The following is a 24642-nucleotide window of genomic DNA, read 5'->3' as shown; positions in this document are numbered from 1 at the left end:
TAGTGTTAAAATTTCAAAATCTTTTGCGATTTTTCTCCTTTGATTATTTAACTAGTCCTTATAAAAAAAATCGATTAATTCTCGTTTTCTGCCAGGTCAATAGAAACATAAAATTTATAATATTCAATTAATGCGACAAATTTCAATGATGTTCATCAAATTTTAATTACTAATATCCCTGGGAAACACACTAAATCGAACATTTTTAAGTATAATTCACATCCAATTAAAAGTTTAATATTTTCTGAAAGTATATTATAAATAATGTAGTTTTATTTTGTATATAAATATTTCAGATATTTATATTTTTTATACTGACTATTAAGTACCATATTACTAGTATTTTAGTTTAATTTTTTTATTACTTTCGTATTCTGTTTACCAGTGGAACGCCGCCGTTAGCTTAAAAAAAATTACGCTTGGAAGTTGTAATTCTTTAAGCACGTTCATAAATTGTAATTAAGACGTAATTTTAGTCCAATTTTAACAAACCGGAAAATTTACTTTACCCTAATTTTATGTTTTTCACTGCCTCCTTTGAAATATCTTCGCAATTAAAGTATTAAAGTTTTATCGTGATATTTTATTATAATTAATGCCTGTATAAAACAGAAAAAATAAAATTTGCAAGAAAAGTAACGAGGAATTGACGAATTTCAAATAACATAACTAAGTGAATTTACGTGTTTGGGTCACTCTCCTTTGCCCAAGTTTTATAAAATTCGAGTTCCAAAGATAACAAACCATCCTGCCTTCGGATAACTCTAGTGATTTTTTCTTCCTTTTTGGATACATGCCAATTTTAATTCCTCAACACATAGTCTCGGTTCATTCACGGAAAAAATAACAAATTAAAAATAAGTGCTTGTATTAAAATCATATTATAATATAGAATGTTCAACTCAATACAATACGTAATGTACTTTATTATTTATGCATATTATCTGATATTAAATCGAGCGTTCAGTAAACATACTATAAAGACTCAAAGCAACGTGCAATCTAAAAATGTAGTTTTATTAGTTTGAATCTACCTACGTGTATAAGAACCTATGTGTAGAAATAGTCAGAGCGCATGCTGTGGCCTGTGAGCTATGACCGGATAGAATTGGTTCAATTCCAATTCGTAGGAACGTGCAGCGTCGGTGTTCTCTCAAAATATTCTAATAATATGCCATGGAATGAAGAAATTCGGACAAGCTGCACATGTGTACTGGGAACCGGCCAATACGTAATGCTAATCATAATCCTGCACTAGGTTTAGTTATGTGACGTTATCCGTGAAAACTTAAAGAAAATGCATTCTGTCACGTAGGAAAAAACGTTTCTCAGATGAAATGTTATTTTCATACGTTATTTTTTATCAGTCACAAATTCGTGTAAAAAACCAATTTATCTTGTTAGTATCCTGTTTACACGAGTGACGAATGACGAGGTAAATGCATGAATATTATTTTGATTTCGCAAAGTGACGTCGAATGAATTTAATCATGGATCGAGCAAGAGTCCAGTTTGATGCATCGTAAATATATTTATTTTAATTGGAAGAACTCGCAAAGCGGAGTACACGAAGCGTTTACTGTTTACTCCCGAAATTACGAGGCAGATCTATTAAAAAGCTATTTACAACCGCCTCACTAAATTGTATGATTATGCACGTGTTTTTAATTATCCGAAAAGTTGTGCTTTGATTCATTATTTATTCTCGTTTTACGATCAATAAAATTTTAATTATTTCACTTTTGTTTTAAGTATATCAAAACTATGATGAAAAAATATGATTTATGTCGAAATAATTCAAAATTGTTATGAAAAATAAAAAAATACAGCCATCAAAATAATAGATTCGTTGTTTCATTTAATATTCATATTAGTCTGTAGTATTTTGGTAAAAAAACGTTATTTTTTATTTATAAAATGTGATATTTAGAAACTTAAAAAAGATTCGTTTTGAATTATTGTTATGTTATCCGTTATAATTTATTTTGTTACTCTTCACAAATATATAAAATTTAAAAAAAAAAATACGCGAAAAAGAATTGATTAGCTGTTTATTTAATTTTATTATATATTGCCTACTTAGAAATTAGAAAGAAGGTTCAATGATTTCGCTAAAATTATTATCTTATTAATTTAGTAAAAATTTAAAATTTATTTCAACGTCGTAATATTATTTAAAAACGGGTTTAACAATTGAGAGGTTACCGTTATGCGTCATACATACATCAATAATATCTAATAGTGATAATTCGATAATTTGTACAGCGCCATTATTGTAAAAATCAAATCTACAAATAAAATGTCTTAATTTAAGCTTGGAGAATATACGGTGTTTGCAAGCAGAGGACATTGCTTGTTTTTACACATGCTATTTTTTCTATTAATTGATGTTACATTTTTTTGCAGTCAATAAATAATTACCTACGAAAAAAATAGTTTTTATTTATTTAAAATATTTAATAGACAATTTTAAGACTGAAGATTTTTTTATAAACGGCCCATCGCAGTGCGATCTTAATTTTTATTTCTCAACGTTTTTATTTTGTTATTTTTAACCGAACGGATAATTCTCTGCAATCGAAATAAAAAGTCATTGACATTACTCTCACTATGTGTTTTACGAGTTACCTTAGAAAATGAAAACATTTGCTTTACTAAAAATATAATGTTAAATAAATCTTCATATCGCATCATTACTCGAATAATGTTTGTAAAAGATAAGAAATGTGCACTTGTGTTTGTACATTAGCCACTGTAAAGTGCTTCCTAATTAGTTGATAATAATATTTAACTGTTATGAAAAGTTGAGATAATGCACCCAGAGTCAGAGCGTTTAGTACAGCCAGCCGACCTGTCGACCCTTGTGTGTATGGGTGAGAAAGATATTGCTACCTATACATTGGTATTAGCCCATAGCAACCAATTTGATATGATGATTGTTTTATCGGGACAAATATAATATGACTACATAATTCAGATAATATTATGAACTAACGCGTAGGTATTCATCACGTTTCGCGGCAGAGGATAGACTACCACACAATTCCGTTTCGGCACACATTCCTTGCTTCATTTACATTCGTATAATATCGTATCATACTTATTCCTCTGTTATTCCGATTCTTGACATAAACCAACTAGAGTATTATTTGATTCACTTGATCGTGCCATGTCTTCCTCAAGCATCCCCTACTTATTCTACCATCAACTTGTGCATCGTGTATTTTCCTCACACTTCACACCCCTTTCTTAATCTTTCATCACGTTTAGAAAATAGCTTTGCATTTTTTCCGGATCTCCCCATGTTTAACACCGTCGAACAAAGTTCATATATTATTATAGTATTATACAATGCATAATTGTAATGAACGCCAGACCAAATAGTGCAATTGTGTTGGAAATGTGCGGTTCGCAGCAGAAAAAAAAGATGTTTGTATTATTTTTCCAAAAAAATATCGACTTCTGTGGTGACATTATACATTTAATATCGGCAGTTAATACTGCAATTATCAAAAAACAGGAGACCAAAAGTGTAATTCTCTGCAAAAAATAATCGTCAGCTAGTATTAATCTGTAAAAAGCCGCGAGTCAGCCGATAATTGGGTTCCTAGAAGCGAGAGAAGGTGAGTGGAGAGGGGAGAGGAAGGCAGCGGAGGTGATCGCGAAACAAAAAACCAAACGTCATCGTAAAATATGATTCCCGGTCGTTGCACCTGCCGCCGGTGGAGATGACACCGTGAAAAGCGAAAAAGGTGAATTTGTCTCAGAAAAGGCCGTGCGAAAAGTTGAATATTCTCCATTTAGCGGCGGATAGATATTGGATTCTGGAGTATGGAGTATTGGTTAAAGGTAGAGGTAGAGGATATCGCACCGCAGCTGCGCGGTTTAAAATTTAGTCAATGTCAAACATCATGCCTACTCTTGGCTAAAGTCATTGGCCGTGCCTCACTCAGTAGCCGGTACCCAGTTGCCAGTGTGACTGACATACCCTACACTCCACACAATACAACTGAACGAAAAATTATTTACTTAATTGGTTATCGCACCGGTCTCTCTCTGTTGGCGAACTGTCCCTCTCGATTCTTGTAGCTCGCTGCTCGCTGTTAGTGCCGGCTGCTCGCCCTCTGCACTGTTGTACGAGTACCTACCTGTCTGCTGTCTACGCTGCAGCTTGTAAATCATTTGTCTGAATAAAAATTGTCGGACACGTGTCCATACACGCGACCATAAGGCCAATTCGCTATCTTCCCTGCGCCAATTGCCCGCTGTACGAATCATAATTGCGTATTCGTTTTTGTTCGGTTCTGGGTGACAACTGACAAGATACACAGCGTTTCCGTCCACTACTGAATTGAATATCAAAGCGTAAATTGGACGAACGGTAGTCCCCAGTCCGCAGACATGGCCAAATGATTATCAGCGTGGAAATCTTTATTTTTTACCTGGCGTAAATTACGTTTGATATCCTGCATTCAACTTGCTATCCTGTCTGTCTCGGTGCATCTACCTGTCAATCTTATTATATTTGGCACGAATATCAAACCCACACAGTACGCAGACGCGCTAAGCCGCTATTCACTTATTTAGGTTATTGTACCTTCGCGATTTTAGTTAAGAACATTGTCTGCCGTATGTTATAATGGGTGTTAACTTGCTTTATTTGACGTCTTTTCTAGAGTGACGATATATTCAGTCGTCATCAGTTAGCAGTAGCGGCAGTCAACAGATGTCAACGTCTCGACTTAAGTAGAAGATGACATGGGAGGGGCTGCTTATCATTATGCATAATTAATTATATTTATTACATTCACATTATCACCCAGGGCCTGCGTATTCTCAGCGACGTTCAAAACAAGACGTTAAAGATTCCACTCTCTGTTTTATACTAAAAATATTAATGGCTGACGTATTTTGTTTAATGTTGCTTATATCTTTCCGTAAGCTTGCGTAGACAAACGTCGTTCGTATGCAGTGGTGTTTTATTTTATTTTAAGTGCCATTTTTTCAGATCCGATAGTTGCCAAATTGGCAACATCACAAATTTGTCTTGACAGTGTGTAAACTGTGGTAGTAAGGGAGTCGCCAGATGTCGCTAGTTTAACGACTAGCCGTGTTTTCATAGCACACGCATTCCGTGTACTGGTAGTATTATAGTATCTAGAACTGTTAGTTCCAGCCGTACGTATTGTCCAGTGATAGATACACTGGCTAAAAGGTAGGCTATCCACACTAGCCGCTAAACCCGTCTTGAAGTATGATAAATTAACCTAACACTCGTGATACACACATTGCATGGAAAGCAACTATTGATTGCGAACTGAGCTCAAGATATCCCACGCTATAATTACTAATTATATCTGTCACTCACTGCCTTGTGTGAATTATTGTTCAATTCATGAACACGTTCGATAAATCGGTTTCCTGAGAGTCGGCGCGAGTGCTATAAATGCGTGTAATTTATTTATTAAATTCGTTTTTACTCCGGTATTATTTATTGCATGTATGTTTAAAGAAGCTTGACTTGATTTAAGGCGTGGCTCCTTCAAATTATCATTAGGTACACACTCGGTATTTAAGTGATTATTCCGAAGTAATTCGTTTACTAAAATCACCATAAAAGTGAAGTAAAATTGAAGGCGACATTTGGAATATTCCGTCAGTTCCTATCAGTTCATCAGGCGCAGGCGGGAGTTTAATTGGCTGTTGGCGATGAGGCGAACATAACCACTGCTTTTAATATTCTTTAAACACACGAATATTCCATTACTTGATGAATATTTACGGCACTAATCTACTTGTTTACAAGGGTAGCCTTATCAACTGGCTTTCCCTTCCGTCCTCTAAAAATAGGCAAATAAACCAGATGTAATGTTTCCTACTGGAAAGATATCACACATTGAGGATTTATTTCCGATAGCCGTCGCCTTTCATTAACTACCGACCTGATTTATAGCTCTTTTACCCACTTTTCCTGAAAGCGGTAACGCGAATTCTTTCGTGACTGAATTTTTGAAAAGCTGTAAAATCACATATATTTGTGTCACATTAACTTTACGCTCGGCATGACCATAAATTAAAAATCATGATCACAAGATACGTTTGAAAGAAGTTTGGTTGCAAAAAACCGTTTCGTGTGCAGTATGCATTAACTCTGAATTGTCGTGTACAGGTCTTAATCCATAAATCCGAATGCTATTAAATTAGGCAATTCTTTTGTCTGAAATGAAGAATGAGAATAGCGGCTATGTGTTTCAATTTCAACATATGTACCATTTGTCAGGGTTGAACATTAAGGACGGGTTACAATTCAAGTTCTGTCGTAATTTCAGTTTTTGAATCAATTGGCCAATAATGATATAATAATAGAACTTGAATAGAACCTTCACAGAACTTAAATCAACTTTGAAAGTTGATGAATTGTTCAGATTTCGCTAAACAACCCGTCCTAAGACTTCGGGAGAGAACGGGATTCTTGAATTAAGTGATATATGGCAGGTTTGTAAGTATACGTAAACCCAGTGTCGTGTGTAAACCGTCTCGCGTGTGGATTTGGTTTGCCGAATGTCTCGCATTCCTTAGGCCTTTTCTGCTGGAATAATCCCTCAACAAATAGCGAGTAAGCGACTAAGGCAGTAAGGGTTGTAAGTTGGCTGTTGGTTGTTGGTTGGTTGTTGGCTGGTTGTAGCCGGTACGAAGCCGTATCTCTGCACATTTATTTGATGGTAGAATTTCCCGCGGACACGACCCTGTTTTCTGTTTCTGTTCTCGACTCGTTTTGAATTCTTTCGTGACAAATCCGTTTAAATTCAGTTCGTTTCCAAACTGCTTAACAGGGTAGCTCTAGAATTCGAACTGGTCGTGGTCGTGACATTTAACCATTTCATTCGGTAAACCTATTAATTAAAATAATTAGATCTAACTTTACAAATCCGTCTATTTTATATTATGTTTCACGGAAATTTGCTAGCTACTATAAATTATTAATGAACGTTTTGTGGTAATGCCGCGAGTTCTTGCGCTGAATTAATGTCGTAATACGCGTTTAATGTATTAACTTATTCTAAAACAAGCCTGAAACTCGATTGTTCGGTAAACATTATTGATCTCTCGCGTATAAATTTAATAGTCAAACTTTTCAATAACACGTGTAAAAAGTTTTCCTCTACCTTTATAATGATAAGTTAACCCTGACGTAACAATGTTTCGGGAACATTTCCCTTTGTCTTTTGGTTTGTATAAGTTCTGGTGTACTAAAGGATATATGAAGTTGCCGTAGCAAATACACCATAAAACGGACGGCGGGCGTACTTATTTACTGGTCGCTTTAACTGTGTAGATAATATATCAACCGTTTTATTAATTGATAAAAATCTTAATTCACCAACTCACCTTTTGTCTTGTAGAAGGCGCGGGCGCTGATCGCAATCTTACGTTCTATGTTCCATTGCACGAAATAGTGTTATTGCTTACCCAACTTACTGGCTGCCGTTTGAGATTAGAGTCGGTTCAAACATTCAATTCTTCTAAACTTGTACCTTCTCGTGTCGTAACGATCAGATGATGGGCACTGGGCAGTATGGGAACTTTAGGCAATCCGACCAGCACTTGGTATATACCAGTACTCTTAGTTCTGCATAGCTAGAGCAACCGTCAGTCTAGCGAGGTAACATAACCCATTCTTCTGGCATTGTTTGATATACTGCGCGCGAAGCAATTTAATTGTCATTAGTGCTTGAATTAATTCACTTTGCCTCTCACACAGTTTAAATTGGTCCGCTGTTAATGAACGGTCTGGAAAATGGGCTTTTTATTCAAAATTGAAGCAAATACTACGTGGAAGCAAAGTGGTAATGTTGATTGATTGGAGTATTGGAGGCGGGATTCCGGATTAGAGCCACGGTCACTTTTCACTTGCCTTATCTCCACCATCTACTGTGACTAGGGACGGACAAGGTAGGGACTATGGACCCTTCTAGAACCGCTGTGGTCTTAGAAAATAGACGGGTTGGCTGCGCCACTCGAATGACTTTAAAAAATGTGCACGTTTCAATAATATTCACTAAATTACCACTTTGCTGTAAAACTTCTCGATAATTTGAATGTCGGTGAAGTTTCGAAGCACGACATCTTAATAATTATTAATCACGTCTTTTGTGAAAACTTGTAATTCGTTCAAAGTATAAATGCTAATATTTAAGGCAGTAAACTTACTGGAAATAGGCTTTAGTCTATAATGAATTGGTACGAACACCAATTACGAAATAGAATGTATTATGCTATGGCATTTAATAAGCTGATCATTTATCATTCACTTCAAATAGATGAGGCCTAATACAGCGCCGCTCTCAGCTGAATGTTTACATACATAATTCTTTCCAAAATGTATCTTATCTATGCAAAACGAGCTCATTATAAAACACCTATCAAATTTATATTTTTAAAATATTAAAATGGCACAATAATTCACGTCCTTAATGGCTTCATGGCTCCAAATGTACACATAATACAGGATACAGAGAAATTTAAAGAAGTTTGGCCAAGTTTAGTGTGTATTATGCTAATAATACACCCCATTGCGTTGATTTATTTATGCAAGTTAAATAAATCGCGTCCCCCCCAGCTTCGACGGAGTTATATTGCGAGAAAAGTTTTTCTTCAATCCCTAGGAATAAACGGTTTCTTTGGAAGAAAAAGTCAAATGATGCCCAATAGCCATTGGATCGTTGGCTTTCTTTGTAGGTATCTGGTGCAAAAAATCCTTTCCCGCACTTTCTCAATGATATATCTTCTTTTATTTATTTTTTCCTTTGAACCTTATTATGTACCATTCCACTCTTTCTGTTGCTCCTCCTCTCTCCTCTCCCTATTTCTCGTACATTCTACTCCGCGTCTCGGGAATCAGCTGTCCCCAATATTTGCATGAGCTTTCTAAAGGTGGGTTTTCTCTTTGATGTCTCGAGCCTTGTTATTTTTTATTGTACATCACAGTACATCACCCACATAATAATATATTGGTTAAAAAAATAAAGGTACCCCAAACAATGTTTTTAAGACTAAATTTCTAGTGTATTTTTCTTATTTTATTCAGTAATAATGATCCGCTTAGGGACCTACGGGGTTTTGGGACATCGATAGGTGATGGTAAAATGTGACATTAGGAGAAGCTTGGGTAAAAAACAATTCTCGCGCGGCCGAGAGGGAGTCTGATCGCTGTGGGCAGGGCTCCGGAACTTCGAAGTTAAAACGAATAAAATTGTTTTTAATCGATTCTGCTACACTCAGGCCAAAGTTTCTCCAACGTGGAAACTGTTAAAACTTTGAACAAAGTTAAAAAAAAAACAAATATTCCCATGTCTGTGGGTGCGCCCAGTTTCTCTTCTTAACTCACGTCCTGTCTTCCCGCTTCTGACTGCTAGTACCTGCCCAACCTTCATCTCTTAAACATTTTTTTTTCAGCATTTATTCAAATAAATTTTTATAGGCAATAATTATTAGCCTGGAACATATACAAATTGAAAAAATCTTCCGAGAGTAAAAAAAATTTATGCCGCCGACGGGAATTGAACCCGAAGCCTTGTGATTGCCGGTCAGCTGCGCTGACCACTACGCTACGATTTTATTTTTTTACTGAAGATTGTTTCAATTTATTTATATTAGTGACGGCCGGCATAGTCCAGTGGTAACGCATTGGACTGCCATTCCGAAGGTCGCGGGTTCGAACCCGGCGTGCGCAAATAAATTTTATTTGATTAATTTGTGTTATTTCACAATTAATTAATTAAAATAATATATAGTATATTTGCGGCACGTTCCAGAGTGGAAGATACTACCAGTATCGCCCTGGTGTAAGACCACCATTCAGAATTGAAACGTTGCTCCAAATGGCTTTAGCCGTGTTTAGTGACTAGATCTGAATAGCCAGGTACTTCCCCACCTTCCTCTTTCCCTTCCCCACTTGCCTTCAGCCTCACAACATCCCCCAATTGGGGATGCCATAGTCTCACTGGCTCCAGACGGGAGCAGTTGGGACTCTTGTGAGGTATTCACTATAAAAAAAAATATATAAAAAAATATTAGTTTTTCAGGCTAATAATTATTGCTTGCAATTTATTTGTTATCTTTTGTCTTATGCATAAAAACCTTGTCTTGTAAATATCAGTTTATCATTAAAAAATAATTCTAAATCAATAAAAATAATATTAATCTTCATAACAAAAGCCCATCAATGTTTCCTGAATTTTGTTAAAATTACGTTGGACTTTAATATAATTAATTTGTTAATTACGTTTTGAAGTCGCTGATTGATTAAAAAATAAAAGCCTCTCGAAGACCGTAGCTCAGGCATTTTTAATTGAACGGATCAAAACCTGCCAATTAACTCATTTCTAATTGAAGTCTGAAACCACGGGCAAATTTTGTATACTTATGTATTTCTACTAAGTAAATTGATCCATTTTAAATAATATACGCCTTAATTATACGGTATGTGATTTGAAGAAAAAAAATGCGCTCGTAAACCCGTTGATGTTTGTCTCCCTAATTTATTATTTGCTCAGAATGTATTCTTCCTCTTGAACCGCTTTAGTACAATAACTAGTTACCTGGGTTCTAATTAGCGCAAATCTTGTATTAGAACTTTAGCGCCGTATGGAGATGGATGCAAATATATCTACAAAAGGATGTGCCTAGTTAATTATCCACAGTTTACTTAACAATGATCGTGTCTATTTATCTTCTTTGTAACTCACTCTGCAATGTGTAATGTATTTCTCAAATTTGATGGATCGCTTTTATTTAAGGTGTGCCTGCTCACAGCTCAGTCCAAAGTTATTTAATTATTCAGTTATTGCATGAATAAATAATACAAATAAAGAAACTTCAACCCTGGCGATTAACGAAGATAAATCCTCAATATATTGTTTTATTTTATTTTGGGTTTAATTGTTGTGTAATTGGATGAAATAACTCATCAACGAATTATAAAATTTGATCGAAGATAGAATGCAACGAATTAAACACATTGATGTTCCATTAGCGTCCGATTAGCCTAATCAATGTGCTGTCCCGTATAATACCCTTTATTACCGTGTCGTTTATCTTATAACCACCTTTTGTCACGGGGCCAGTGACAACCCGTTGTAGTATTTGGATGGATTCAAGATGCTGGAAAAACCGGTTAAATCGATGATAGCTTTTAATTAAAATATGTGTTGACTTTAATTGGTTAGTGATAAAAATACTTAATCACTCCACACTTCATATGCATCCGTACTAAGCGAAGTACTTAATTATTTAAAAATCACGGGATATTAAAATTGAATGACTCACATATAGAAATAAAATATTTTTTGGTAAAAAAAATACTATAGACAGGTAACCACTATATCGCTTTTATGAATTCTTGACGCATCTGTACCAATTTTGATTACGGCAATAAAAAATATTTTCTGTTAAATATTATACTATATTTTATAACTTTTCTGAATTCTTCTCACAATCAGTTTACATTAACAGTTATTTTTGTTTAAATACGAGTTCATTAAAACAAATTTTCAATCACAGAACTGAGTTTAGTATTTTTGATTAACTCAATTTTTTACCGTGCAGAGTTAATTTATCTCGGAAAAAATATTAAATATTTCATTAATATACTTTGAATTAGTAACGATTCTCTGTTGACAGGCGCCAGCACTAGGCCCTGCAAGTCTGAAGTCTGACTGCGGTGAGCTCTGATTGGCGAATGGAGTCAAGTCCAGGAAGCGAAGAAGCCCCGGAAGAGATAAGAAACGCTTGAAGCTCGCGGCCGTGGAAGCGCCTGCATAATATGGACTATCAACTTACCCATGTGTAAATGCAGCGCATTCTTTTTATATAGGAATTCGGACGATAACTCATTTAATGACCTCAGTATTTTTAAGTGCCTGATTACATTTGACATTCATTCCCTCATATCGTCACGCCGGTTTATCATGTCGAAGGCCGGAATAAATTAAACGCTAGTTCAAGTTTTATTCACGTTCTTGGGCTGACAGCTATACTAATGTGTAGTTTTTTTTAACTAGTACTTGTGTCAAATTCATGATTTATTATTGATTATTTCTGCTCCCAGCCATGCCATTGTTTTGTTTTTTTCAGTCGTGGTTCCGTTTTATTGGTGTAGTTTCGTAAATACGTATATGCAAAAACATGAAGTGAATATCAGTCAGCAGTTCTTTATCTGAACATTTTTTTGGGATTTTTATGTTGTTTTGTTCGCGATAAGAAAAGTAATACATGATAATGGTTCTGTAACGTTTTGCCATCAATAAGCAGATGAGAGATGAAAGGTTCTATCGTGGTAGTATTACTGTATTCAAATTCCTGGATTAGCATGGAAAAGTAATCATCCGCCGCATTTATACTTCCGTATCTCGGTATTTTCTTGGATGTTAGTTTTGGTAGTTTAGCCAGTTCTGGAATACACACATCACGTCCCCCGCCCCGCCCACTGGTGAAATCATTTTGCGAGGATGATGTCGACATGGTATCGTTAGAATTTAATACGTGAATTTGGCTCCTTATGATCACGGGGGAATGTCGAACACCATCTCCTTGAGACATTACGCGCACAATACGAGCGGGCTCGGGTCCTGGCCAAGTCGTATTAATAAATAGAATCTTGCAAACTCTCAGGGTATCAAGGCTGCCATACATTACTCGTACGTCTGGCGTTCCATTCCCAGTTAAGGGTGGCGACTGCTGCTCGTTCTTGTGCCGGTGCCTGGTGACGGTTGCAAGTTTCTCCCCCCCGCGGGTAATGCCCCGCCGCGGGGGAGGTGGCAACTTATAAGCGCGCACTTTACCCGAGGAAAGTCGTTTGCGGAGCGAGTAGATATTCAAATTTAAAACGACTGTATCAAAAGAAAATTTTACCCGATACCTGCTTCAACCGCATGGAAACATCGCTTTATCTCTCTCCTACACACCACATGCCCCGCACGACAATATTACTCAAACTAGTTTTGGAGTAAGAACTTGAAATTGTATAATATTTGAATCTAATAGAACTTAATATATGTAGTTTGGAGTATTGTCATCTTTATGGGGTATTTTCAATTTCTTAATACTCGATCGAGTTGCAAATATGTCCCTAAAGCTCGCGAGTCGAGAGCAGTTATATGATATTATATTAATTTTGATACTTTCTTGCTAAATCTGGTAGGTGTATTGGTGGTTTGTAAAGAAATGAACAATTATTCAACTTGCAAGCTAACCATGGTCATTAATTCTAAGCGTCGATTCCAAGTTTAACATTCCTTTGTATGAAGAAACTCCTTGTTCCTTAAAGGCTCTGCCAAGGGAAAGTAGTGCCTAAGTATTAAGTACAAAATATACCGCTCCCTCAAAACTTTACAATGAAAGCAGAATGCACCGCTTAGAGTGTAAACTCCGTCTAGTTACAAGTTACAGTGTAATACGTAATGCTTAACGTGTGCTTTTGGGTTAAATAGAAAGTAGAATACTCGTAGTAAGTCATGTCGGGGTTCGTAACTGCCCAAGTCCTAAGTGGCAATTTCATCGTTTTTAGCAACGAAAGACTTTATACCTCCATCGTCGTACTTGTTCAAACGTATCTAGCAATTGCATTGTGGCAGTTTTTTTTTTGTAAAAATTCAAAGAAACGGGAGTAATTACTGATGTGAGTTTTTTTTAACGAGCTGGAGTCTAAGTCTCGTTTCTTTTCCGTATAAAGTGGTTGTGAGTTTTCCTTGTGGTTTTGGGCTCCCACAAATTGGCTATAAGTGTGTCTATGAATTGTTATTTATACAGCGGCGAACATCGGTGAAGCACATGTTTTTTCCCTGGAGTATCGAGACATTTATGTTGTTTATAGTTTTCATTTAACGAAGGCTCTAAAGACATGTCCGTTCCTTCAAGTTCCGGCGTCTCTAGCGCCGGCCGCCGTCCTAATAGAGATGAGTTACTGTCCACTTTATTGGCATCGCCACGGCTATCGCTATTCGCTAGTTCCACCCTTATCCTACAACTTCAGCCACGGCCCTGGGAAATAATACGAAACCGATAAAGTTCAAGCGGGGGAAAGAAAAATAAGGGCAACAAATACATGCCGGATCATAAAATACTTTTTTATTACCCCCCTCGCACGGCCGCCCCCCGGCACCGGCTCTTCTAAACTAAACAATGACCGCGAGAAGTTCTCGCCGTCTCTCTATAAAACTATACCAACTATTCTATAGTCTCAATTCCTTCCACTTCTTTATATCTCAGTTTCTTTAATTGACTTTTCCGTCTAGTTTTAACGATTGGTTTACTGTTTTCAGTACGCGCCTAGAACCGGCCATTTCCTCTGGGGTTCAATACTTCTTTGTGGGCGGCATACAACACACACTCTTTGGTGTTGCTTTTTATATTATCCTTGCTCACACATCGAGTAATTCAATCATTTCCTTCAAATAGAATTTCTAGATAAACAACAACTTTATTATATTGCGCACTTTTTACTTATATCAAACGCTAAAAAGAGATCTTAGGCCGTGGCCATTCGAATTGATATCGCTCGTCTAGATCTCCCACATCTGTTCTAAATCACCTGCCTTTGTATAAAGTTTGTTCTTAAAAAAGTTACTAGTTTATTTTTTTGTTTCTTTGAATATTATTCTTTATGGTCAATATCGTCACAGCGGAAAGTTCGAGTCCGACAATTCCACGAGGCCGCAGTGGTTGGTTGGTTGGAATGAGCATTTGACCCGTTGGTCGCCGGCTTTTGGTTTAATGTTCTCGCAGTTGTAACGACCTCAGCGGGTTCAGTAAGTTTATAATTCGATTTTACGACTTATTTTCTCATTTCGAGCGATCGTTTTATGAATAATGAAGGCGACCACAGCCGTCGCCGGTATTGGAGATGGAGATGGGAGATATGATGTTGGGAGAGCGGATGGCGGTGATACTTGGCATCTGTCGGACAAGTCCGTAGATCTTCAGATCAAAGGAAGGTTGGAAGTGTTTGGGCAACAGTCGTATCTGTCTTCTATTTCTGGGAAGATTCTCCCTCGAATACATTAGAAAGCCGGTGATTCTGAGAATTATTCAAATCTAATAAAACGCTAACCGAACTTTCTGAGTTCACCTGTGTTATTGTATTTGAGTTATAGAATTCTAGTAAATCAAACAAATCCCTAGACCATATTAATTATGTGTCTCACCTATTGTTATTTTTATTCAGATATCTAAATCCCCACATTTACTATTTATTGATAACCGAAAGCAAACATTTATTGTATTATTTTCTTCCTTGTTTTTAATCATAGCCTATTATTATTTGTGATGCTTTTCATTCTATTTTGGCTTTGTGTCGCATTAAAGAAATGTAAGTTTAATTGGCCGCCTTCACTAAGTACTGTACCTTCTACTGAATACCTCTCCTAGAATCACGGCAAGCAACATTAAAAACTAACACTGATAAACCAAGGCGAGAAGAAGACCTTTCCTTAATAGGATTTTTGTGAGAGAATCAGAAGTCTTCCCTTTTTATCTCCAACTTTTCAATGTTTACCCGAGTTTTTTCCCAAGAATTCCCATAAAAGCGGACCTTCGCTATAAATCCGGATCCAAGCACTCCAAAGAAAGCGAAGAAAAAATGCAATCCTGTAGGAACAAGGATGTAAGCAGAATAACAAGAGAAATGTTCCTTAGGCAGGAATTGCAAAGACACCCGTTAGTTTTATTTTAACAAGGTAGCAAAAGACCCACAGAATCAACATGAAAAATGAACACTACGTAGAAGATAGACACTGTCTGCATAGGTCTACCAACGCCCAATTATTTCGTCTTGCTATTTGCAGTTTTATTTCCATCTAAGTTCCGTTCAATTTCGGGGATATTTTTGGAATTCCGGCTGCATTGTCCACGCTTTGCACGCCCGTACCGTTCGGTTTGATTAAGCTTGTCCAAATATTGAAAAATTGTTATAGCCACCGGACCCCTGTTTGTACTCGGGAAGTGGGAGGGGACGGGGTGGTGGGGCGGTGGCGGGGGCAGGGCAGGGGAAGGGCAGGGCAGGGCAGGGGTAGTTGGCTCACTCTAGTTCCTGGGACGTGACTCGGAGATTCCTTCCTCAAACAGCGAACTTGTAGAATGTCTGCGGATTAAAGACGGAACTTCAGATTATTGAGGAATATGTTTTAAGTGGAACGTTTGCCAGAAAGCGGTCGTCAAGCCAGATCAGGGAGCGAGCTTTAGCGATACTTTAGAGTATAGAATGCTTTTATTGAGATCCTAACGTTATATCTCTGTACGTAAGTATAATCGTTAGTAGTCAGTATCGAAAGTATCGTTAGTCGTTACCCACTAGGTACCCAACAAGTTTTATAATATTATTATGTGTGTGATGAGGTAAGACTTATTTCTTCGACAATGTAGTAGCTAGTTATTTTATTAAAAAAATACTTAAAAAAGTAGATATTATTTTAATAATAATTATGAGTTATAGACACCTCGACTTGAATTAAAATCGTGATCACGCCGATTAACGATGTTTTCTCGGAGTCAGCCTCTTTCGTGTAGTTTTTTCAAGCATCCTTCAAATTAAAACTCGATTAATATTTCTCAACGGATGTTTCATAAATTTGAAGCAATGTGCAAGTATTTTGTGTTTTCCAAGATTATGTCAGCTTTACTCGTGTCAGGAAAAAGGGAATAAACCAAATAGAATTTTGCACATTTCGCAGGAGTTCCCGTCGCCGATAGCATTGGATTTATTTAAAGCCGTTTTGCATCTCTCGATCCTTTGGGAGACAACGTGCCTGGAGAAGTAATGCACAGCTCTCGCAGCTTGCGCCAGTAGCGTGTGTTTGGGCTGCATCCACAATACAAAGTTCCCATTCGGAGACGAATGGAGCATCGAGGAAATGTCCTCCGTGTCATATGATTCGGCGCCGTATCGTATAGCCCGAACATGGGGACTGGGGGGACTGGGGCTTGTCGGCTGATCGGGTAGGTACTTGTACTTGCTCCGACCTCTGAAACAAGGGGTAGGCGGCTTGTCTGCTTGCCGTACATGGATACTTGTGCCTTTTGTTTCCTGCAGTTGGCCGGGCGGTGATCCCTATGACATAACAAACTAATACTACAAACTACAACCTGGTAAACTGTAAACTTGTCACCAGATCGCTTCTTGGTCTATATAAGACTAAAAGACGTAAGTGGAGTTGCTCGCTGTGACGTGACGACCGGTGTGATTGAGACTTGTATCACTGTTGTAAATTGAGACGTCGGTTATCGCCGGTTACGCTCAATTAATTAATTATGTGGGCCGCTTTATCAAAATGAGTGGTACAGTAAGCAATTATCTTGTTTAAATGAGAAGAATCTCTCATTAGAAGATTATTTCAATATTTAGGTGTTTGAATTGATACATTTGTATTAAATCTATTACGTAACTATTTCAGCTGAGTGAAATTCGTTTAATCTTGAATTTGTTCACTTGTTTGCCTTCGGTTTAAAGGGTATTTTTCTTATTAAAAAAGCGATTTTTCTTTTTTTCTCACTCAAATTTCCCCCAAAAGATTGGTGCTTTCCCTCCTCGTTGTTGTTTTTTCCTTGCTTGGATGGACAGCGCTCTTCTGATTTGCATATTTATGTGTTTTTGAAAGCATTTTTCTTCTTATATTAATTCGTCTTAAGTGGTTGAATCCCACTTAATAGGAGGGGACTATTCTTATGCCGCTCTTACGAAACCGGCTCGTAATATAAACATTATTTCTTTTAAATCCGTATTTACCGTCGGAACAAATTTTTGACTCGATAAAAACTTGTTCACGGCTTCAACTCGGTGTTACATCTAAAATTAAACATGTTTTCTGGGTGAGATTTTTTATTGTCCGAATGACGAACGTTTTTCACGGTACGTTTACTTTAACGTATCTTAACTTTGGTTAAAAAAAAATCATGAAATTTATCAAGGTGAATCACAGTGGTATTCCTAGCAGATATATCATTTCACCTCGTTCCGCCGAAAGTGAAATCTGCATTTATGGTTTATAGAGTAATATTTTAATAATTAAAATGTTCTCATTACATCATTTGGCGGATACCTGATGACTAATCGAGAAGCTAGAACCAGTTAAGGATCTACCAGTCAACGGGCCGTGGATTGCCGACCGCTGTCTCCCGCAGATAAGCAACCTTTCGTGTTTGTTAAACGGACCAACTGCAACACGTGATTTAAATAACAAATTACACTTTGAACGAGACTTAATGCTCCTTTGAGTAGTCCGCATCGTCTTTCTCGGGTTTATTTATTTCTCCATCAGATACCGCCCGCCTATAGCGTACTTAGTCATAGAGCATAGAATAAAGAATAACACAAGATGCGCCACGTGGGCGTGTTTCGCGATCAAAATATGAGCCCAATTCAGGCCTACATTTCCTTACAAAACTGTTGATTACGAAGTTCAAATGCGATGGCGATATACAATTTCAGGTAAGTGTTAAGAGAGACGGACCGCTTGCAAAATGGTGTAGAACCAAAAGGTACTCCCCCAGTGATATATTTGTTTCCTTTCAAATGGTACAAGTCGGGAGTATTAGACCCTGTATGAATGTGGCAAGGAGTGTGTGTCAAGACCGAGTTGTTAGGCGGTCCTTCCTCTCTGGATACCCCATCAGTAACGGCCTAATGGTTAGTTAGTGAGTTCAAATTAATATGGAAGGCACTTCTAGTTTTCTTATTTATTCTATGGTCGTACCTAGAGCGGTGCGTATTACTGCTAGCCGCTTTATTCCCGAATACGATGCCCCCTTCCTCCCGACAACTGGCAACTTTATGATAATTCAGAATCTCCCAACGGAAAAAAGTGGAAAATGTAAAGCGTTATGAATTATCCTCATTAATGATTCGACGGAGCCGAAGCACCAGTGTATAGTATCAACCTCACCGTCCAAATTGTTTCTTCTGCTTCAGGTCTCCGTGGATTGAGATTAAACCCGCCGATTTGTATACCGACTTTATTCTGACGCATTAAGATGGGTGATTAATCAAGCCAGACTCTAAAACCGGCGATTAAATCATTTATATTATTGCATATGTCATTCTTACTCCTAATGTGTTCATTAATGATGACGGTTCACGTTTCGTGTCAGAGATCATTTAATCTAATACAACTAATAACACACGTGTATTATGTAGATTCTAGGTAGGTATACAGTGTTCTATGCTCAAATATAGGTTTACTTGAAATCTGTAATCAAATTGAATACAAGATCAAATGAACAAAAGCCGCACTATGCGAACTTCAACTTATTTTTCAGTTCTTCGTAATATTATTTAGTAGGTAATATCTATTAAAGTTCTATTACATAAAATGTTGAGGTCATTTGCCGTTTTTCTGTTTAAGTATTTATCTATGCGGAAAAACCGACGCTAGACTTACGGTACTTACCGGCATTGTATGAATATGAAGTTACCTAAATTTTTCGCAACGGAGTTTTTTTAAACGTAATTTTCGGTTGTAGATGTCAAAGAGACCATAAAAAACGCTGAAATCATATTTACTTTTCCGAATTGCTTTAACGGTAAATTAATCTTTTATAGATTATTCTGAACTACGCCGTTAGCGGGTAAAAACAGATAATGCGTGAAGCGTGTATAAATAAATAATGGTAATAATGATATGTTTTATGGGAATCTTCTATTATATTCCTTTACATCAGTCCATTTACATCCAATATCGAGATATGCGTATGAACACACTCGTGCCTACAAAAATACGTAGTGTATTAGCAAAACGCTCGTTAATAACTTTGAACTTTGTAAACAGAGGTATCTTTTTATGATGGGTTCAAATCTACGCTTGTTCCGAAAGGTTTACAAAATATTTCACCATTTCGGGTGAAACTAGTTTGTAAAAGTTTAATATCGAGCCCCACTCGGTTGTAAGCTCAGAATTACGAGATTAAAATGTCACTGGCCCTGGGCCGGTCTGCCTTCTAGTGCTGCTGATGTCGGTTGTTTGGTAATTGGGGCTGGCCGAGGATGTTTTCCCATGTAAATAAATGAGTCTCCCAGGGGGATCCGGAGTACCGCAAAGTACCCACACAAAATCTCCCGCAGAATAATATTATTTTTGAGGTCACTGCGAAGTCAACAAAAACAACCGTTAAAACGGTAGCCCGCTTTAATATTTGGGGCTCGAATAAATGAGTTTTGTACATAAGACGCTCTTGTAATCCCGTATCTTTCCGGCCGCGATGCTCTGCCGCGCGCCGCCCTACAGGGAGGAATCTCAAGCTTTGTATGAATATTGATGCAGCATCCCCCGACCAGCCTTCTTACTTCCTATCTACCTGCTTGCCTGACTGCTATCTGCTATCTACTATCTACTATCTACTATCTTTTGCAAAGGGGTGGCGGAGAACATCAAATACGTGTTGTCTCTTGTCTTATCTGAGAATAAACTATCCGGATTATCATTACAAATAACAAGCTCCGACTAAAAGAACCATTAGGGCCACCATTGAAATAATGAGCTAGTTTTGTGTTTCATTATGTAATTCTCAAATAAGCCTCGCTTAACATCATCATTTACATAAGATTCCGAATAAATTCTGCTCGCAGGCGGTAATATTCAAACATCCGAATGATTCTCCGAAATAAAATCCAGCAGAGACGCAAGCTGGTCGCTCGGAAAACCGATATTTTTTGTCGAAAATATTGCAGAAGCCGGTGGTTCGGTGAATATTTAAAATTATGCATCAATCTCCGAGCAGCTTCCAGAAATATTCCGCTTTTCGCAGCGCTTTGCGAAAAATATTACTTCAATGTAAACCGCAACTGAAATTTACTCGGCAAAAGCCCCGAATGTCAGATTTTTAATCCTGGGGAATAAATAATGAACATGATTACAATATGGTTTCTAGCGTTTTATAATTTAAAAAAAAAGTTTAGGCGCCTCTCCTACATTATTGACATTAATTTCCTGTAATAAATCTAATTGTCTATGTCTGCAGCTTTTACCATGGTCTAATCTACATTTCATTCCCACGTGATTTAACAAAAGAATGTATAGATTATTATATTTACGCTAGGATGTAATTTACTTACATACCTGTATCATTGCTAATGATTATATCGACCCTTGATTTGTACACATGCATTATTTGTTGATAATGAGGTTTTGGGGTCCACTGACTGTAACAGTCTACCTGTCCGCTAATCTCCCTACACGTGTCACGTGACATGTGAGGTCTTATCGCGTGTTGATGATTAATAACGCAAATATTTGATAGTGTATATCTTCATCGTCTTCATTTTGCTCTTCAAATAGGAAGTTATTTGAACTTAAATGAAGAGTTTATACCGAAGTCAGTGTAATATAAACTATAAAACACATTCTGATTACCTAGGCTGACAAGCAACTGTGATGGTCCTGAAGTATTTATTTATAAACGCCCTTTTTCTGGGTTTTTGTACATGAATAGTAATTATACATTATACATAGTTATTAAATATTATACATTCTGGGGTGGTTCAAAAAATAGCTGGAAATACCCATTTTAAAACTTAGAAAAAGTAAGAATTTATTTTGTATTATTTCAATAGCTTATACATGAATATTATAATGTGGTTCCAGACGGAATAATTCTACTTATGTTGACTTCTAACAGAGGCAAAATACAACATTTTAAGGCACTTTTATAAGGAAATTTATAGTTAACATAGAACTCGCAACACTATATATATACCCACAACTGTTAACATCTATATCTGCAGTTCGAATAAAATTCTTTTGTTATTACTTATTTTTGTAAACACTCTCAAAAATGTTAATATGAATATTGACATTATGCATTTTAAATAAATTATATTGACCTTTGCAATAATACTTTAAAGAATTAACACCTAAAAATGATATATTTACCTCGTTTTAACGACATAACCTATACAAAATGTTGGAAGATGAGAGTTGAAGGATTTTGCATCCTTTATTAGTTTCAGCATTAATGCACTCCGCTTACATAACATAAAAACAAACACTCTTATGGGATAGAATTGACGTTTCGCACTTCTGTATTTAAGCTATTTTCCCTTGTTAGTTTGTCTGCGATGGTGATTCACAATTTCCGTACGGAGATATGGTATTTTTGCCTGTTGCCAGATTTAATGCTAGTGTTTTTTTTTCATACTGTCATCAACGGCTCTGTTATAAATTGGGCAATTTGAAGACATAATAAGAGTCATGGACTCGGAGAACAACTCTTCCCTAATGCCAGTATGGAACTTCACACGGGATATAGAATTAAATATGTTGTATTTCGCGTCCTATCCAACAGATAGAATTTTCTTGTTATTATTAACATCAACTAACTTATGATGATAAATCAAATTAGGCTACGTAACTCGCGAGCAGTCTGTACGTAATGCAATGCCTGCCTTTCTGTCCGTTCGTGTCTATTCTCGGTGTTGTGCGGTCTGACCTTTCACGGGTCACATCACAAGCCACAGGGCGACGTAATGTCAAAAGTGTATTCATTTCAAAAATATTAAATCTGTATAAATCTTTAGAACAATTAACTCAAATTTGCTTTGAATTTAAGTCTCATTTTTGAAATTCGAATCAATTGTGTGAATGATTCAAAAAACAATATGGCAGACACCTACCTACTTTTAATATTTTGACTAAAAGTTATTTTAAATAGCGTTTTCAAAATTGGAACTCAGTCTGAGCTAGTCACGCGGTATTGGTTTCTGTAGTATTTATAAATATATATGTATATGTAGTTTCAATAACGCTCAACAGATGTCGTTGGCTGTTGTATTTTTAAGTTAGGATATATAGTTTTGAGGTGTCTCCATAGGTGTCAGTAGTAGTAGTACCACGTGAGAGAAACAACTCGAATGGTCACGAAGAAAGCCAATGTTAGCCGATCTACAGGCGAGCATCTTCAGTAAGCGATTCTCCCTCAGGGCTTATGTCATGTTTGGGGATGCTGTGTGGAGGATCTTTTTAGTGAAGGAGTGAACACGGGACTTAAAGAGACCCACGTTTCAGGAGGTAGGAAACACAGGCCGGCAAATCGTTCCACATCCGAGTTGTTGAACTCAAGAACGAATCGTAGAAGCTACCCATTCTCATTTGACTAATGTCAACCTTGTACATACTCGTATGTTGGGCGCGTGCGAAGTATTATTAAAATCTCCCGATCACCTCAAGTGAATTGCACATAAGAGGGATTTTAACAGTAGTACACCACTATTCCTATATTAATTATTTTCGTGATCGATTATCTCAATATCCAAGTGAACATCGATTTTTTAAATGTCAGCACTCCATTGTGTATCTGTTGCTAATATTGATGCAAAATTATGCAAATTAGTGGCATAAAACTCTCGTATCTAATACAGTTTTTTCGCTAATTCTTTCCCTAAAGGTCGAATGTTCCTCAGACTTTTCTAAGTTTGATATATTTTCCTACTTGTATTCTTGTGCTAAAACGATATTCAACGTAAATTTGATTTTATGAAGAAAAAATAACATTAATTTTGTGTGACACAACATTTGGCAGGCAATTTTTACTCCGTCTATAATGTTGTTTTTATTGAAAAGTCATATTTTCATAATAATTAATGATGTGTCAAGTTAGTTGTCAGTCGCGACTGAGTGGATTCGGTCCGCTCCAAGACAAACCAGGGTCAAGATCGTTGCTGTTACTAACCATTTTCCGCTGCCATGCCTTGCTGTAATAAAACAGAAATATAAAATTATAATCGTGGTCAACGCTTTAGGATATGAGCCAAGATTATTAAACTGAAAAGAAAGATGAAGGAATAATTGGTTTAAATTTTAAATTATGGATACTTTATGATGTTCTATTTTGTTGGAATAACTTATTTTAATAACTTTTGAAGGTATTATATATTACTAATAAATCCAAAGGAAACATAAAGAAAACAGGTCATAGAAAAATTAAACGGACTCAATTGGGAATCGGGGCAACGCCTCTAACCTCTCGGCCGTTGGTTCCTAATTATTTCACGTCATTATTGTCAAACTCATATTTCAAATTAAGATTTAACAATATAATAATATTTGGATGATTTTTATAGCGCCGTTTTTGTGCTAAATCACCTCAAGGGCGCTATCATGTTAAATCATCAGATGCGTTTATCCGAGATATTATCTAGGTTACAAACCAATTATTTAGAAGTTTGTTTCGAAAAGATAGCTGCCTCAAAAAATATGGAAAAAAATAGTTGCTAAATGATTTGAAAAACATTTTTTTATAAACGTTGTACGTACAGAAGACAATAATTAAAAAAAATGTTTTTTGAGATCGTAAATAAGCAAGAGAAAAAATATGGACGCGATCAGCGTTCTTCGCCCACCTCGGACACTCCGAATCGTTTTGCAAATCAAGAGTACAACAGTTTTATTTGAATTCGTAGGAATAGTTATCATGGCCAGGGCTCTCCACGTGGCAAAGACGTCACCGAATTGGTCACAATAAATTGACTGTATCAACTAATTTGCTTTGCTCTGATCATACAACCGACGAGGATGGTCCGTAAGTTTCTAAATCTCCTGTGCTTAGAATGGAAGATAAACGAGTGACTGAAGCGCAGAAGCAAAATGTTTGAAGGAGGTT

General features: G+C 36.7%; 1 protein-coding gene across 1 annotated transcript in view; it reads left to right on the top strand.

Moving 5' to 3' along the window:
* LOC149418372 (uncharacterized) overlaps positions 1-24642 on the top strand; it is a 124545-nt gene that overhangs the window by 10698 nt on the left and 89205 nt on the right. The window lies entirely within an intron of this gene.

This window comes from Hesperophylax consimilis, chromosome 13 (genome assembly GCF_061612785.1).
Source record: "Hesperophylax consimilis isolate HC1 chromosome 13, BYU_Hcon_1.0, whole genome shotgun sequence".
In the NCBI taxonomy this organism is placed as follows: domain Eukaryota; kingdom Metazoa; phylum Arthropoda; class Insecta; order Trichoptera; family Limnephilidae; genus Hesperophylax; species Hesperophylax consimilis.
The sequence above is the reverse complement of the archived record's forward strand: the minus strand, read 5'-3'. Positions and strand labels throughout refer to the sequence as shown.